The following is an 18622-nucleotide window of genomic DNA, read 5'->3' as shown; positions in this document are numbered from 1 at the left end:
TCATGGAGCTTTTCAATCAATGAGCCAATATGAGGCGCCTCCGAGGAGGTTTTCACCTTAGATTTTTATTTTCGTCTAATTTTCATTTTTTCTTTTTTCTTTTTTCTTTTTTCCTACCCTACCCTACTTGAAAAACAAAATCATTTTCAAGTATAAGAATACTTCCAATGGAGCCATGTCCATATCGAGATGATAGACAAAATGATGTGGAGGCTTGAAATGCATGCTTTGACAGGTATCCAGATTTCAAAGACCAAATGATTTGACTTTGAAGGGATCAAGCATAGCTGAGGAAGAGAGTACTGCTACAACTTAGTGACCGTATGGAACCATATCTCAATATAGCTTTGATATCCTTGGTCCTTTTGCTGATTTGGATCATTCTTCATGTCACCTTCTACCATGACCTTCTCATCTTCCTCTTTTTGCTGTTTTTTCTCTTGAATACATGGAGGACTTGATAGTAACCATGAGGTAGCTCTCTTGATCTCTGATTCTATTGTCTTCTCTTTATCAAGTACAGCCCATGGTTCTTTACTCTTCTCGTTTGCATCTTCTTCTACTGGATGTGGTCCTTCAATGATATCAATATAATCTCTTTCTTGAAATACTCTTCTTGAGCTATGGTGAATATCACTGAGCTCAAAAGGATTTGTTTGGAAATGTTGTGCCTCAGCATTGTAATTGGGTTGAGCTGCTCCAATGTGTGGGTTTGGAAATGGTGGTATGGGTAGTTGAGTGGGGATGTATATTTGAGATGGATGTGGATGGGGTTGTGGTTGGGTAGGTGGTTTCCCACTATATACTTGCTGAGCCTACCTATTGTTTGGGTTTGAGTTTGGTTGAGCAGGCATTTGGGGCTGGCTTGGTGGAGCAGGAGGCGATGGTTGTGGTTGAGAAGGTGGTGGAGGAAAAGAGAGAGAGGAGTGTTGTACTAGGGCCTCCACCCCTGATGAGGTGCATTCCACTGAGACTATGGCTGAGCATAGCGATGAAATGGATGAGCAGCTGGTTGGTCATAATATGGATATGTGAAGGACAAAGGAGGAGGTGTGGAACAAGAAGGATGAGCAGGGGGGCCCCAAGAAGGCATGGCGATAGGGGTTGTAATAGGTCTGGGATGTCCCTTGCATTCCCTATTGGTAAGGTATGGGTCCATGTAGCCTCCTTTGGTTCATATAATAGAGTGGTTCAGTGGCCCCTTTGGCCCTCTGATATGCAGCTTTAATTCCGGGCAAGGAGGGGCACTAATTCATAGGATGGTCTTTTTCACAGAAAAAACACACTTCTATAGAGTGCAATGGACATTTGTTCCTAAGATGCTTCTAGTGCACCTAGGACAAAAGATGGCCAAAGCCCTCTTAGCTTCCTCTTGCTTCCTTTGGATCCGCAAGGTATCCATTTGCATGGAAACCATTTTCCTCATCTCACTCTTGCAATCTTCCCACATGTTTCCAATTTCACCTTCAATGGATGAGTTGGAAGAAAAGGTAGTGCTCCCAAAATTTCTGTTTTCAGTAATTTGCTCCAGAGGAATGTTTTCTTCTTCTTCTACCCTAAAGGTTCTTCAAATATGTCTTGCTATCCACCTAGTGGTTCTTCTTAATCACAGCCATCGAAGAAGAGAGAGGGTTAGTTGTGTGAAGCAGTGGGGGTGTTATGCAAACATTTTTCTGACTTATCTCTACTCCTACAAGGCATGAAAGGAAATCTTCAAGGATAATTTTAGGGGCGAATGTTCGCCTTTTGGCGAAATTAAGGGGTTTTAAATTTTTAGTGGGCGAATATTTTGTATCATAGTACATTTTTACAAATCACCTCAAGTAGCCCACCTTATTTTAAGGGAGAGGGTAAAAAAGGTAAATTTAGCCCTTGAAATTAGGACTTACAACCTTCCATTCGCCCATTTTCAAGAATAGGTTTTATTTAAGTGAATCCTATGGGCCAAATACCATATTTATAAAAGAGGTATGGTAAATTAATAAAAATATAAATAAATGAGAGATATGGTAAATAAATAAAACATTTTTTATATTTACTCCATAAGTCACCTTATATACATGAAAGGGTGTAAACAAATAAAAATATAAGTAAAGTGGAGGTATGGTAAATAAATAAAACGTCTTTATATACTTACTCAAAAGGTATGGTAAATAAATAAAAATATAAATAAACTAGACGTATCATAAATAAATAAAACCTCTTTTTATATTTAGTCCATAACCCTCGTTCTATTTATGAAGGCTCAAGAAAGAGGTTTTATTTAAGTGAATCCTATGGGTCAAATACCATATTTGTAAAAGAGGTATGGTAAATTAATAAAAATATAAATAAACGAGAGGTATGGTAAACAAATAAAACATTTTTTTTATATTTACTCCATAAGTCACCTTATATTTACGAACACTCAAAAAATGGGTTATATTTAGGTGAAACCTATGGCCAAAATACTATGGGACAAATACCATGGACTAGATTGTTATTAATACCATGCAAAAAACCATTATTAACCCTAATATTAGAATTAATAAAAATAAAAATGGCACATGGTATTGACCCATGGTATTCACCAAAATGGCACATGGTATTGACCCATGGTATTCACCTGGAATGTAGCCTATTTAAATGGGGGAATTAAACCAGCATATAGATTCACTAGGACTTTACAAAGTTTTATTATTTAGTGAAAGACTCGCCAAGATCTTACAAGATTTTATAATTGAGTAAAATATTCGCCATGCCTGGTGAGAGATTCGCCGAAAAATTATATATACATATTATATTATTGATAAAATCGCCTTCCATTTTTCCTATATACCATGGAGATTCGCCCATTTATTATATTTATAAATTTAGGGGGGGTTCTTAAAATTTTCCCTGGAAATCTTTTTGGCTGATTTTTGTTTTTTTTTTTCTCTGCTTGCACCTGCAAAACTGAAATAGATTGAACTGCAACTAACTAAAATCTATCTTTTTGAAATGAAAATGCAGAATTGAAATGAAAGCATAAAATGACTAATCTATGTTGTTGAATTGAAATTGCAGGAATGAAATGCTAAGATACACTTGCAGAATGGAAATTGCATAATTGAAATGTTAATCTACACTTGCAGAATTGAAATTGCGGAATTGAAATGCTAAGCTACGCTTGCAGAATCGAAATTGAAGAATTGAAATGCTAATCTATGAAAGAAGGAAATGCTAATCTACGCTTGCTGAAATGAAATGAAAGTAGGAAATGTCTAAACTACTTTTGCGGAAATGGAAATGCAAAATGGAAATGAAACAACTACTCTACTCTTGCTAAAATAAACTACTTAGCAGAAGGTTGCAGTAGAAAATAGAAGAAAAGCAGCAATCACAAATAATTTGACACTTCCCCAGCAACGGCGCCAAAAATATGGTGGTTTCTAGTATTGCAACAATGATGTTGCAACTCCTAAGACTCCTTTCTTTACTTTTATCAACTCGGTAGTTCATAACAAACTTGGAAGCGATGGTGCTATATGCACAAGTACTAGCTCTTACTACAGCCAGTCACTTGATCAGCTAGCACAAGTTCACTAGGAGCTTAAGCCAACTTCTATGAGTTCTTAGAAGAATATTTTAACTGTGATGGATGAAATCTAACTCAAAAGAGGCTAGTCTACTTGCAGAAAGAAGCTAAAAGCTGAAAGGAAATGCAAACCCTAGCAAACCCTAGTTTTAACGACTAACCTTACTGGTGCACGAAAAGAGATGAAAGCTGCTGAAATAGATGCCATTGACTCCTGGAAAGGTAAAATGCATTTTTCTAAGCTAATTTTGAAGGAAAATATGGAAAAATCATCTTTTCGTATTTTTGAGTAATTTGGCAGAATTATTATGCATGTGCTTTAACGATATTTTTGACTTTGCAGAGGTTGATTGGCGAAAGGAAATGGAGTGGGCACTTGCAGGAGGTTGGGAAGGTGAGAAGAGGGCTTAAGGGGTCCCTATCACCCTTCCAGAGAGTTTCACAGCGGTCAGATCTTGAGAAACTGCTCACGTGATCTTCAAGAAGTCTGCAGGGGTTCTATAGGATGTTCTACAGGAAGATCTGAAAGAGGATTCTGGAGGGTGGATGGTGGAAAAATTGTGGGAAAGTGGAAAAGGAGGATGGATGAAGATGTGAAGGGGTCTATGATCTGGTAAATGGAGCTAAGGAGTGATGAAGGTGGTTGGATTTGTTCAAGGATGGAGGGAGCAATGTTGCACAAGAATGTAGAAATTAGGTCAAATTGGAAAGGTGTGGTGAATTAAGTGAAGGAATCTTGAATTAGGGGCTGGAATAGGTTGGATGATGGAGGAAGGGTAGGTAGGGATGTATTACAGGTGTTCTTCACATTACTTTCCGAAAACTGATCCAAACAAAGACAAAAAATGGAGATCTATCTACATTGACCTAATATACTCTTAAAAACCAGAAATATGATGAACAACAGTGTATAAATAGGAAATCATGCAAGAGTGCTATGCAAACTAAGCAAGAGCAGATCTAAATATGCAAGTAAAACTGGTATCGACTTTTCCAACTAAAAATCTAACACTAGCAATTGCATGGAAAGGCAAAAACAATGTTTTTGTGGCAGCAAGTATGCTTTGGTCTCAACTCATGGTCCCAAGGAAGGGGAGATGAGATCAAGGATTGCTTGATGGCATTTTTGTAGATATTTTCTGCTACAAAAATGTCAAATCAACCTAAACCATGCAAAACTATCTTAATCATAAAAAAAAAACCTAAGTAACAAAGCAAGATTTTAACCTAAATAACAGAAATTATTCTATGAATGCAGCAAAGACACATTAAAGTACATAAAGGAGGTACTGGCACTTGGGTTGGGCCCAACCCCAAGAGCTACAACCTCCTAAGAAAGATCAAATCTGGTGCAAAGCTGGATAAATCTTTATTGATAAAAAAATAATAGTTACATCCCAAAAATTATCTATAAGAAAAAGCTCGAAAATATACGGATACAGAGCTGCACTAAAGTGTGAAAATAGACTAACAAAATGACTAACCTACTGACTAAAATATAACTACAATCTGACTAACATCTGCTTAACATCTCCAAGGCCCTAAGCCTTCTTATTTATACAAATTGAGGACCCCAACAGTCCTCCTAAACTTTAGGAACTCGGCTGCCAAAACTTGTAGTTAACAACAACTTTACTTGCCCTGCTCGGCTGCCCTTGTGATCATCGATGTGGTGGCCCGTGAAATCCGAGCTGCTGGTGGAGAATTAGAGGTAAGGGCTCATAAATTAAGGGGACACCTTCCTGCAAATCCTCTCCCTTGTTCTTCCACGAATTTGGCTACCAAGTGCTCATTAAACCTTTGATTTTGTCTCAAAATTGACCAAAAATCTGCATAAAGCACACATTAGACTTTTTGGCATAATGACTAACCAATTCACTCTATTAGCATAAATATAATAAAAAGCATGCAATAAACTAATGATAATGGTGGATTAAGTTGAATTAGGAGGCTAAATGAGCTCATATAATTACCCATTTCTGGGGCCCATCAAGTACCAGTGCCAGTAGTTGCGTTGGCCGAACAATGTGTGGAAGGGGTCCAGTTCAACTAGGGCGAGTTCCTTTGCGAAGAATTCTTGCTCAATTGATAGGAGGCTCAGGAATAGGGTAAGACCTTCCACTACGTGTTGTTTCTCTTATCCATCTTGCTGGTAGCAGGGGAACTGGCAGAGGATAGCTAGTTCCCGAGCATCGACTGGGACTTACCAGAGGCCGCGAAGTATCCTTCACTCTGGGCCACCAAGGACACGAAACAGATTCCCAATAACAGGATTTTCTGGATGCTCCTGGAGGCGAGAATCTGAATGTGGATTAAAAGGAGGTTGCGCCTGTCCCCCATGGTGCACAACAGTCTGCAGTGTTTTTCAGACTTCAAGGAAAACATGCACAACATCTACATCCGGGCGCAAAAATATCTGACACGGTAGTGGACAAAGCTCCCATTCATATCCATTGACAACGCAATCTTTATAGTGTTAGATACATGGCCTCCTGAGTGGTGCACCTCAGATTTGGCGGAGTTAGATAAGACAACAACGTAGAAAAGGAGGGATGATGCTAAGCAACACGTCACCCAACTGGTTGAGAGAAGGAGGAATGAAAAAGTGGCAGCTGAGGTCATGGCAGTCCGTGAAGAAACACGGGCAGTTATGCAGTAGAAGAAGGCTATCGAAGCAGCAGCAGCAGTGCAGGCAGCAGAGACTGCCACAGTGTAGGCATAGGAAGGCCAAGTAGTGTCTACAGCGTAGGAGGCAGAAGACACAGAGCTTGCAGAAGAGACCATGGATCCAAGCACCGCCTCTACACAGCTCAAGTGACCGCGCATAACCAAAAGATCGAGCCAAAGAAATAAGGTCAAGGCCTTAAAGCTAGCTATCGACCTAATCACCTTAACTGAAGGTGACCTCCATGACATCGGTGAGACGGTTCGCAATGTCACTAGTGAAGTGCTCCAATACTTTATGATGGAGTAGCAGACTGTGTTGGGGGTGGTGAGCTCCAGTATTGTAGCAATGATGTTGAAACTCCTGGGACTCCCTACTTTACTTTTACTAAGCCAGTAGTTCGTAACAAACTTGGAAGCAACGGTGTTATATGCACAAGTACTAGCTCTTACTACAGATTGTCACTTGATCAGCTGGCACAAGTTCGCTAGGAGCTTAAGCCTACTTCTATGAGTTCTTAGAAGAAGCTTTTAACTGTGATGGATGAAGGCTAACTCAAAAGTGGCTAGTCTACTTGCAAAAAGAAGATGAAAGCTAAAAGGAAATACAAACCCTAGCAAACCCTAGTTATACATACTAACCCTACTTGTTCAAGAAAAGAGATATACAACTACTAAAATGGATGCCACAGACTATTGCAGAGGCAAAATACATGTGTTTAAGCTACTTCTGAAAAGAAATATGGAAAAAGCATCTTTTTGTATTTTTGAGCAATTTTATACAAAAATTATTATGCATGTGTTTTAACTCTTTTAGACTGTACAAGAGTTTATCGGCGAAAGAAAATGGAGTGGGTGATTGCAGAGGGTTAGGAGATTTCCACTGCACTCAGATATCGAAAAACTGCTCGCGTTATCTTCTATAGGAGGCTGCAGGGAATCTACAGGAAATTCTACAAGAATAGGCAGAAAGTGGTTTTTTGAAGATTGATGGAGGAAAAATAGTGGGGAAGTGGGAATGAAGGATGGATAAGGTTGTTAAGAGTTGTAGGACCTGGTAAATGAAGCTAAGGATTGATGAAGATGGTTGGATTTGTTCAAGGATGAAGAAAGCAATGTTGCACAAAAATATAGAAATTAGGGTTAGTTGGGAAAGTGTGGCGAATGAAGGGAAGAAATCTTGAGTGAGGGGTTGGAACAGGTTGCATGATGGAGGAAGGATAGGTAGGGATGTATTACAGGTGTTCTGCACATTACTTTCCGAAAACTGATCCAAACAAAGACAAAAAAATAGAGATCTATCTACGTTGACCTAATCTACTCTTAAAAACCATAAATATGATGAACAACAGTGTATAAACAGAAAATTATGCAAGAGAGCTATGGAAACTAAGCAAGAACAGATCTGAACATGAAGACACAACTGATATCAACTTTTCCAATTCAAAATCTAACACTAGCAATTGCATTAAAAGAAAAAAAACCTTGTTTTTGTGGCAGCAAGTGTACCTTGGTCTCAATTCATGATCCCAAAGAGGGAGAAATGAGATCAAGGACTACTTGGTGGCCTTTTTGTGGATCTTTTCTATTACCAAACTATCAAATTAACCTGAAGCATGAACAACGATCCAAATCATCAAAAACAACTTAAGTAATGAAGCAATATTCTACCCTAAAATACAAAAATTATTCTAGGAATGCAATAAAAACACATAAAAGTACACAAAGGAGGTACTGGAACTTGGGTTGGGCCCAACCCCAAGAGCTACAGCCTCCTAGAAAGATCAGAGCTGGTGAAAAGCAAGATTCATCTCCATTGATCAAAAAATAATAGTTACATCCCAAAAACTGTCTACAAGAAGAAGCTCGAAAATGTGTTGATACAGAGCTACACTAAAGTGCGAAAATGGACTAACAAAATGACTAAACTACCAAGTCTTGAAGCCTTCCTACTTATGCATACGAGGACCCCCAACAGTTCTCCTTAACTTGAGGAGCTTGGCTTCCCAAAAGTGCAGTTAATCAGCCACTTCACTTGACCTTCTCGGCTACCCTTGAAATCATCTTTGGTGGGTTGTAGAACTCCGAGCTGATGGTGGAGAACTTGAGGAAGTGGTCATTTAGTGCAGTATACATCCCTCCTACAAATCCTTGGCCTTGTTTCCTCATATTTGGCTTCCAATCTACTCATAAATGCCCGATCTTGGTCCCAAAAATGTCCAAAAATCTGAAATAAGCACGTGTTAGACCTTGTGGTAAAGTGACTATTCCCATTCACACAATTAACATAAATATATTCAAAAGCATGCATAAAACTATGGATAATGGTGGATTAAATGAGAATATTAGGCAAAATGAGCCCATATAGTTACCCATTTCCAGGGCTCATCATCACCCCCTGCTGAATGTGTTGCTCATCCTCTGAGCAACTAATCCAGTTTATCAACCTTGATTGCTTTGACTTCCTCTCTAACATCCCAGGCCTCTAAGGTGATGTCCTCTTCCCTATCATGAAATCTTGCCTTTCTGTCTACCTCCTCCCATTGCCTTTACTCCTCTTCTTCCTTGACCCCTTCTAACAGCCCCAGCAGTAGTGGAGGGCTGAACTTAAGGCCAATCCAATTTCCTTTCAGGTTCTGCATTGATTGTTTGTATAGGGGTACTCTTCTCATAGCCTCCCTCATCCTAGCTAGGGAGTGGTACTCTCTTATTTTCAGAGTATGGGACAAGGTGTTCCATCTCCTTGTGCAATCATGAATGTAATTATCACCAAACAGTCTTTCCATGTCCTCAAAGTGAGCAATGGCCTGAGCTTTTCTTTCAACATAGTTAGGCACGATGTGAGGGTTGTCTACAAGGTACCAATGGGAATATATAAGGGTTGAGGGATCTTCTGGTTCTGTCCTGATCATAAGTGGATCATTTAGTTCCCTAGCCATAATCTTCTGAATCTCTACTCCCCTTTTTTCCTCATGGCTTAACCAAGAAGCCATGGCCATTAGTTACAGATCTCCTAATACAGTGTTTGGGTCCCATAGATTCATGTTAGGTAGCGCCAGGTTATGTAAATAGAATTCTGCCATCTTGGCCTTATCTTCTGCTAAGCTACTGTCATACAATTGCAAAAACTGATTGTAATTCTGAAATGGAGTCGTGCCCCTTTGGGCCAGTGCGTTAATTTGAAATTGCAACCATTTGTCTTTAAGGTATAATGCATAAGATTTAGCAAGCTACCTACATTGTAAGGCTTCTATTGCCCAACTGGCCATGCAGGCCAATTGGGCCTCTTTCTCTTGCAACTGCTGTTTCAAAGCTTGTATTTCTTTTGCTTCCTGAGATTCCTGTTCTTGCAGCAGTTATGTTAGCATATCCACATTAGCTTGTAGCTCCTCCTCTTTCTGTTGTTTCTTAGTTGTGTTCTTGTCTGCTGGAGTTCCTTCTTGCTGCTGTTGCCCTCCCAGAATGGACAACCTATCTTCCTTGTGGACTTCCTGTAGCTGTAACTATTTTTTCAGAAGCTCATTCTCCTCCTGTAGCTGGGATCTCTTGTAGCTTTCTACGTGCCTTACCATGGCAAATTCTCCCCTTAATTCTTTTAACTTATCCTACATGTGGCCTATGTCCTCAACTCCCTTAGATGTGGCGATTTTCATCCATGTGTGTGTTCTAATCCTCTCATTCTCTAATTCGAAAAATAATGGTACAACAAATTTTTATGGGATGATTTTCCCACCCTCTAACAGATTGTAATATGAGCCCAAATTAGGTTGAGGGGTAGTTTCAGGTATTTCTTCAGTTTTGCTCTTCCCTTGTGATTGTTTAGCTACCTTCTCTAATTTCTCAGTCTCTTTTAACTTGGCTAGAGTTTCCTATAGAGATGTTGCAGCTTCCTGTAGAACTACCTTTGAGTCCATCAACTTAATTTTCTCTTTCCATGTAGAGGTTTTTTGGCTTCCTCTTTCATAGGTGATAGATATCTTGGAAGGAGACTCTTCCTTCTTTTTAGTGGGTGAGTCCTCAATGACAATTGGTTCCTTGGATGGTGGCTAAGGTTTGCCTACTTTGATCCTTGTGCTTTTTCTGGCTTTAAAGTACATGGAGGTCCTTTTTCTTTTTCCTCTTTGCTTTGTAGGTGTGCTTAATTTAGAAAGCATAGCTGCTGCCTCTCTTGCCAGCATTTCAGGGGATTTCTCTTCCTACTGTTCTTTTTCTTCACTTCCTGTATAAATATCTATGCCCCGTGTTTCTGCTTGTGTCCTTGATATCTCAGGGTGTGTCACTTCTTTCTCTTGTTGGGGGCTTGTATTGGCTGTGGAAGCCTTCTTTTGGGCCTTCTTAGCCTTTTTCTTTCCAAACTTTGTCTTTTTTCCTTTCTCTATTTTTGTTGTTGTCTCCTTTGCTATCTTAGGTTCAGCAGTCTTGTCAAAATCCTATTTTTCCTTCTGTTCTTCCTCTTTTTTTCCCTCTACTGGGATGTCTTGTGCTCCCTCATCAATGTTCTTCTCACTTTCTTCAGTTTTCTCCCCCTCATTACTACTGGATGAGCTGTTGTTTTCAGTCAAAGTTCTGATGTTATCACCCCTGGACATATTTCTGAAGATTTCTCAAGCTATGGGGACAGTATAGGTGTGTAAAGCATCTTCAACCAACAATTTGATGATTCCATGGTGGGCTAACTGATTTGGGACTCCTGCATTTAGCTTTGTACCACATTCAATCAAAGGCTGAAGGAGGAAATATGGGATGTTCAATTTCTTAGCTGGAGGTAAGTCCATCCCATACCTCAATTCATGTAGCAACCTGAAATTATAACCATAAATGATGCTAAACCTCCCTTCACATGTGATATACTTCATGATTTGATATTGACTTCACTCTAGAGAGGAGGCAAGCTTGTCCTTCTTACCCCATTTTTGTCTTCTATGGGATGCTCCTCGGGTAGAAAAAATGTTTTCTTAGCCACTTGTCCTAATGACTTCTCCTCTTTGCTCCAAGGGAGACCCAATGGTAAACCAGTAATTCTACTGATGAAATCAGGGGTAAGTTCTAGGGCCAAACCCTTAAAAGTAACTATGGCATGTGTCTTCAAATTTGGTCTCAGGGACATCAAAAGCTCTTCAATCAACTCCTCATCATAACCCTAGATTCTATCAAAGAATGATATCCAATTTTCCCTGGTGAAAAGATCCACCACCTTAGGGTGCTCATACAATTTTCTAGAGTTTAAGGGTTCTTTCCTCATGAATCCTCCTGGCATGGTGTTGAGTGTGGGCTTTAACCAGAAAAGAAAATGCCGAGGTGGGAGAAAAACACAATCAATCACTGAGATAGAGGATAGCTGAATTCTGTTTTGTTTTCTAAGATCAAAGAAGGAATTTCTCATGTGCTCCTTACAATATCAAATGACTATAATTCCCTTGTTTGAAAATTGTTGTCACCCAAAATTGGTCTGTTTGTTTATGAAAGATATATATATATATATATATATATATATATATATATATATATATATATATATATATATATTTTAACAGAATAGAGCATAAGGACACAGGTTTTTTCAACACATAGATAGATATGTAAATTCGGGATTTTTCACACACAGAGGTTGGCCTCTACTACTGCATGTCTTCCTTACAGAAGAATTTAAAAAGGAAAATGATGATGAGGATATTTCAAATGCAGAGGAAAAAAAACTAGGTAATCTCAGTGAAATATGCAGGGAGACTTTCACTTTTTTCTCAATGCACAGACATAATTTTATTCTTGTTGCTCAACCTAATGTCGTGTTCAATTCACACCTTGCACCAACAAATCATGCACAGAGAAGTTTTCCCAAGCCTACCTCATTTTGAGCTTGGAATTCGATGAAAGTCCGGGGTTTTCTTTCTGCAAAGCCATTCTCTGTTTTTCCTATAGAACCCTTCCTGTAGAAGTCACCTGGCTCCTATAGAATGAAACTATGCTTCTTGTAGAATCCGATAGGCAGGAGATTTTCGAAAAACAGGCAGAAATCTGACAGAGGATGACTTTTTAGCTGCACTGGAAGTGGTAGATGCATACTCCAGTTGAAAACGTCGTGAGTGCAAAATGAAAAAAAGGTGATGAATGGCTTAACTGAGCTGTGTTTTATCTGTGGGCATGATTTGTGCTGAGGTGATGAGATGGTCGGACTAGACCATTGATCCTACGTCACAGCCATAATGTTTTTGCATGCCATCTGACTGCCATCACCTCCCTTACTCCCGTTTACTCGTCGCCACCACTACCAATCCCGATTATTTCTTCGTGAATGGACATTCCACACGTGTTGGCTGCGTATATTATCAGCAGTTTTGAATTTAATGGGGCTCGTTTTGATTCCACGAGGACATGTAATTAACCGAGGGTGGCCAGTTAACTGGGCACCGATTCCATTCAAACCAAACCATTCCCATAGTCATGCAGCCTCGAAATATGATTCATGTAATTGCAGAATAGGTTTAGGCACTTACCTGTGCAGTCGCAGCCATGTTATGCACATTTCATATGCTGGAACCATTTCTTCATTATTGTTGCTAGTTTCTTTCTGCATGCTCGACCTTGGACTGTTACTGATGTTTATACGTTCAAACAAAGCTCATGCATGTGTCATAGGCTATACTTTTTTGTCCCTGGCTCTATAGTATGTGTTTCAGAGGGATCAACTGCTATAAGAATCCTGTATGATTTTCTGTAGCTACTTCTCCTTCTGAGATTCAAGCCAAAATGAGTAGGGCTATGACTGCTGATGAGGGTCTTAGCTGGCAAGGAATCTTCAGATGGAGGGCATCAGGTATGGTGAGTGAAAAAAACAACTATTTTGATTTGTCTTTAAACTTTTTTTTTGCAGCATGAAAAACAAGATTTTTGGGTGTGACTGTGCAGGGACATGAAAATGAGTGGAATGGAGGTGTACAGATATGGAAAAGGATGACATATGGCGAGGGATGGAGGTAGGGAGGTTTATAGGCCTCATAGACAAACCTCAAACCCTCAAGTCCTCTTCTGAGACCGATTTTGGCCTGTCAGAATTTTCTACAGGATCCTCCTATAGAAGATACAGAGCTTCCTATAAGACGTGGAATTTCGGGCCAAATGAGACCAGATATTGGGAAAAGGTAACGACGATGGAGGAGTGGATCATGAGGGATGCATGCATCCTGGTCCTATCCTCTATATTTGACTTGTGTGAGACTCCTAAAACTTGTAATGACCTTCCTGCAACCTACAATTTACTCAACAGAAATCAGATTTATTTTTCTTTTTTCATTTTTCTTTTTTTTGAGACAGCTGGGGTGCCTCCAGGAGGTTTTCACCCTCACTGTCTACCCTAGGTGCCTCCAATATGTTTTCACCCAAGGATCTTTTATTCTTTTTTTTTGTGTGTGCTTTTCTCTTCATGATGTAGGTAGAGTGGAGACAGGGTCCTGCTCCATTACCAATACTAATTTTCCAAGAGTCTCAATGAACTCCTACTTAGAAAGCGCCTTCTTATATATTTTCAATCTATGCCCATTGACAAGCATGGGGATGGCTTCTTCATCAATGGTTCGAATAAGGACTGAACCATTGTCATTGCATGTTTCCACTATATATGGCCCCAACCATCTTGTCCTTATCTTGCCCTTGAAATCCTTGTACCTTGAATCATATAATAGTGCCCAATCCCCTGGCTGAAATTGCTTTTCTTTGAGGTGCCGGTCATACCATATCTTTCTCTAAAGTTGGTTTACCTCTGAGTGGAGAAGGGCCTGCATTCTATATTCATCTAATCCATTCAGCTGAAGCATTCTTTCCTGTTGTGCATGGTTGAGATCTAGGTCCAATTGAGCTACCAACCTCAATGTGTTATATTCAAATTCTTTGGACAGTAAAGCCTTCTTCTCGTAGACCAGCTCATAGGGTGTGAAACTTGTTGTAGTTTTCCAAGTAGTGTTATAGGCCTAGGTGGCCTCAACCAAGCGATCTGCCCAATATTTTCTGCTACTGCTCACTACCTTAGTCAAAATCCCTTCCAAACCTCTATTAGTAATTTCCACCTGTCCATTTGCTTGCAGATGATAAGGGATGGAATTTCTATGTTTAATCTTGTGATGAGTGAGCAGGTCTTCAATCAGGTTAGAGGTAAACTAACTTCCTTGATTTGTGACTAATTCTCTTGGGTAGCCAAACTTGTAGAAGATATTTTCCCTCAAAAACTCAACTACCATTTTTTCTATTGTTGCTTTGATTGCCTTTGTTTCTACCCACTTTGTCAGGTAATCTGTGCACAAAATGATGTAGGGCCTTTATTTTGAAGGAGGGTTTATAGGACCCACAAATTCCATGCCCCACTTCTCAAATGGCTCGAAAGTCACCTGAGGCTGCAAGGGAATTTCATCCTTTGGAGTAGGTTTCCCCATCCTTTGACATCTATCACATTGGCTGATGTATCTCCTGACATCTTGATGAAGAGTGGGCCAATAGTATCATGCCTGTAGAATTTTGAAGGCGGTTCTCTTTGCTACAAAGTGACCTCCACAGGGCCCATCATGACAGGTTAGGAGGATGTCAAAAAATTTCCCCTCCCTGACACATCGCCTCAAAATCTAATCGAGGCCAAGCTTAAAAAGATTGCCCCTGATCCAAGTGAATGGGGCACTTTTCCTCACAATCTTGCTCTTCTCTTTTGAGGAGAGGTATGGTGGAAATTGTGTTGAAACCAAATAATTTGCTATATCAGCAAGCCATGGAGAGAGTACTGAAATAGCAAACAGGTGTTCATATGGCATTTGATCATCCACCATCCCTTCTTCACCTGCAGGCAAATCTAGTCTAGACAAAAATTCAGCAACAACATTTTCCTTACTTGGCTTATCAACAATGGTCAAATCAAACTGCTGTAATAAAAGTAACCATCTAATGATACAAGCGTTTACATTAGGTTTGTTCATCAAATACCTAATTGCAGCATGATCAGTATGCACGAATCTTTGATAGCCAGTGATGTAGTTTCTGAACTTGTTTAGGGAATGGACTACAGCCAGGAGCTCTTTCTCCGTTACAGTATAGTTTAATTCTACCTTGGACAAGTTTTTACTAATAAAATATATAGCATACAGTAGCTTCTCCTCAACTTGTCCTAAGGTTGTTTCTATAGCTTTGTTTGAGGCATATGTGTGAATGTGGAAAGGTAGGGCCCAATTTGTGCCTCTCAAGATTGGGGCAGTTATCAACTTACCTTTCAAAGCATCCAGAGCCTCTTAACAGTTGTCAGTCCATATGAACTAAGCATCTTTTCCCAAAAGACCAAACAATGGAGAGGCCAGCTTACAAAAACTTTAATGAATCTTCTATAATATCCTGCTAAGCCTAGAAAACTCCAAACATTTCTTACCTTTTGAGGAGGTGGGACCCTTTGGATGATAGCAATATTGTGGGGGTCCATCTGTAAACCTTGCTGAGAAATTGTATGACCTAGCATGGTCCCTTCAGTCATTAGGAATTCACATTTATCAGGACTCAGGGACAGGTTCATATCAATACACTTGGTTAAAACTTTCCTCAAGTTAGTCAGAGCTTCTTTGAAGTTAGAACCATAAGGGGTAAAGTCATCCATATAGATTTCCACTGAATCATGAACCAGCTCAATGAATATACTCAGTACTGCTCTCTGGAAAGTGGCAGGAGCATTGCATAACCCAAAGGGAAGGACTCGGTAGGCAAAGGTACCCCATGGACAAGTGAAAGTGGTCTTATCTTGGTCTTCCGAGCTAATTTGGATCTGATTGTATCCGCTAAACCCATCTAGGAAGGAAAAGAACTTCTTCCATGCTAGGACATATAACAATTGATCTATGAATGGCAAAGGGAAATGGTTCTTCTTGGTGGCTTTGTTAAGTTCTCAATAATCTACACAGATTCTCAACTTCCCGTTTTTCTTGGGCATAAGCACCAAGGGAGAAACCCACTCACTGTCAAAGATGGGGTATATGATCCTGCATCTAGCAACTTTTGCAGTTCTTCTTTGACAATATCCTTAAGGGTTGGATTCATCCTCCTTTGAGGTTGCCTGACTGGTTTAAAATCCTCTTTAACGTAGATGTGATGGGTACAAACCGAAGGGTGGACTCCTTTCATCTCCTTATAGCTCCAAGCAAAAGCATCCAAATGGTTGTTCAATAGGCTACAAAACTCTTTCTCCTAAGAGGTGGATAGGGATGAGTTGATCTTCAAGGTTATTTCAGGGCCAAATTCCACATTTTTAACTCAGAGAGAGGTCGGATCATCCACACAGATATCACCTAAAGCACTAGCTTGGGTTTCTTCCACCAACTCTTCTAATGGCAGCACACTGGGGGGTGGATTTTGAATCAAATTCTCAATAAGATCATCCTTGGTTAGAGGACCTCCCCTGGTGGCTTCCACTGTGCACAAGGGGGCAGAGTAGAGTTCACCTTCATCTTCCTGCTCCAACCAGAGAGGTAAGTCATGTTTTAACAGAGGCTGGGCAGGAGGATATAGGACTAGTTGTTTGGACATACGCCCATTCTTGATGTTCATGCTCCTGGCTCGACAATTGATGTAAGCATCTACAGTAGCTAACCAAGGCCTTCCCAAGATGAGGGGATACCCCATGAGTTTTTCCTTTGGCTGAAGGACCAAGGAGTCAGCAGGGTACTCCCAGGAATCAATGGAGACCATGAAATCTTCCACAATCCTCTCAGGAGACACAGTGGAGCGGTCTGCGAACTGAAGTACTGTTGAGGTATTTCTTAGGGAACTCTGAAGGTTGAGTTTGAGCATAGTGTCCCTAGTCATTACGTTAATGGAAGCCCCTAGATCAATCAAAATGTGGGGGATTATGGTGCCATTTATGTGGACATCGACTACAGAACTCCCAGGGTCTAGATATTTTGGACAGATTACTTGTCCCAACATCAGGTCAGACAGTTGTCCTATGACATTGATAGTTGGGGCATCTCTCTTGTACCTGCCTAGGTGCCTGAAACACTTCTCATTGATCAGGTTATTTTAGATTGGTACATCTTTTATGGCCTAGAGAAGTGGTATTTTCACACATAACTATTTAGGTTCTCCGAGAAGTTCAGTTTCTTCTAGGTTTGGTTGTGTTAGTGTCGGTATCTTCATCCCTCCGTCAGAGATCAAATCCTCTTGTTGCACTTCACATTAGGTGTCATGCCTAATCAGCTGCATTCCATTAGGCGCATGGATCATCTGACGGTAGTGGCTTCACCTACAGTTTCCCTCATGTCATTTACCTGCTGGTTCATGTTTTTTCATCAAAAAGTGTATACAGTCACCTTTTTTGTCTTAAAGGTTGCAGAAGTCCTTTCTAGGGTTTCATTGTCATTAGGTCTAGAGTTTCATTAGGGTTTCATCAAAAAGGGTTTCAAAAGGTCCAATAACAACCACCAGGCACATGAGGATGTTCCAGTCTCAATAAATTTTATAATCAAGTATTCGGAGATGTGTCTTTCCTCAAAACTCTGTTTTGAGGAAAAACAAAGTATTTTTGCTTTTATTGTACAAATTTATGTAATTTTATCCCTTCATCTGTGTTTGTTTCACCTGCAACCCTAGTCACCTTCCCTAGCCCCAACAGCTCCAACTCCTTGCAAAACACATGTCATTCAGTTCATCACAAGCTCTAACAAAGTGAAAAAGTTCAAAGCAAAGTTTAAAAGTCAAATTCCAAACATTATGAAAATGGGTTTTGTGAAATAAAAATTAAAGGCTCCATGAATATAAGTCATTGTTTCAATTTGAAAGCTCATTTGAACTTTTGGAAGCAAGCAAAGTTGTGTTTGAAGGCGAGCAATAGAAAACGGAGAAGTTTGCCAAAAAAAAGAGGCGTGGCGCATTGGGTAACTGGCACGGCGCACATAGCAGGCTCAACACCTTGGGATGCGATCTTCAGTTCAGATTTACACGGGCACGGCGCACATAACTAGCGCAGCGTGTTGGGTTGATGTGTAGTGCATACAGCTGACAAGCCCGAAATCTTCACCAATTCATTCCAAATCGCCTAATATGCTTGGATCATCATTTGTGCAAGTAGGTTGAACCTCTAATCACTACTTTCCATCCAATTTTGGTGCTTATTTGATGGTGGTTGTCTTATGGTGGTTGGCTAAGAAAATCAAACCCTATCTCTCTCTCCAAAGAAAACAGTGCTAGGGTTTGTATTAATTATTTGGCTGCCAAGTCAATCCATCACCTTTCTACTCCCTCACCCCATTTTCCCTCATTTCCCTATTCCGTAAACTCATATATCCCATATCCCCAATTCCCATATCCCAATCCCATATCCCCATTCCCATTTCCCAAAGTCCCAAATACAAATTCCCAAACCCTAGTCCTATACCAAAAGCTCCCCAA

Source organism: Pinus tabuliformis, chromosome 9, assembly GCF_031772625.1.
Source record: "Pinus tabuliformis cultivar Carrire ecotype Pingquan chromosome 9, CPIR1, whole genome shotgun sequence".
NCBI classification, from domain to species: Eukaryota; Viridiplantae; Streptophyta; class Pinopsida; order Pinales; family Pinaceae; genus Pinus; species Pinus tabuliformis.
This window is presented reverse-complemented; position numbering follows the sequence as displayed.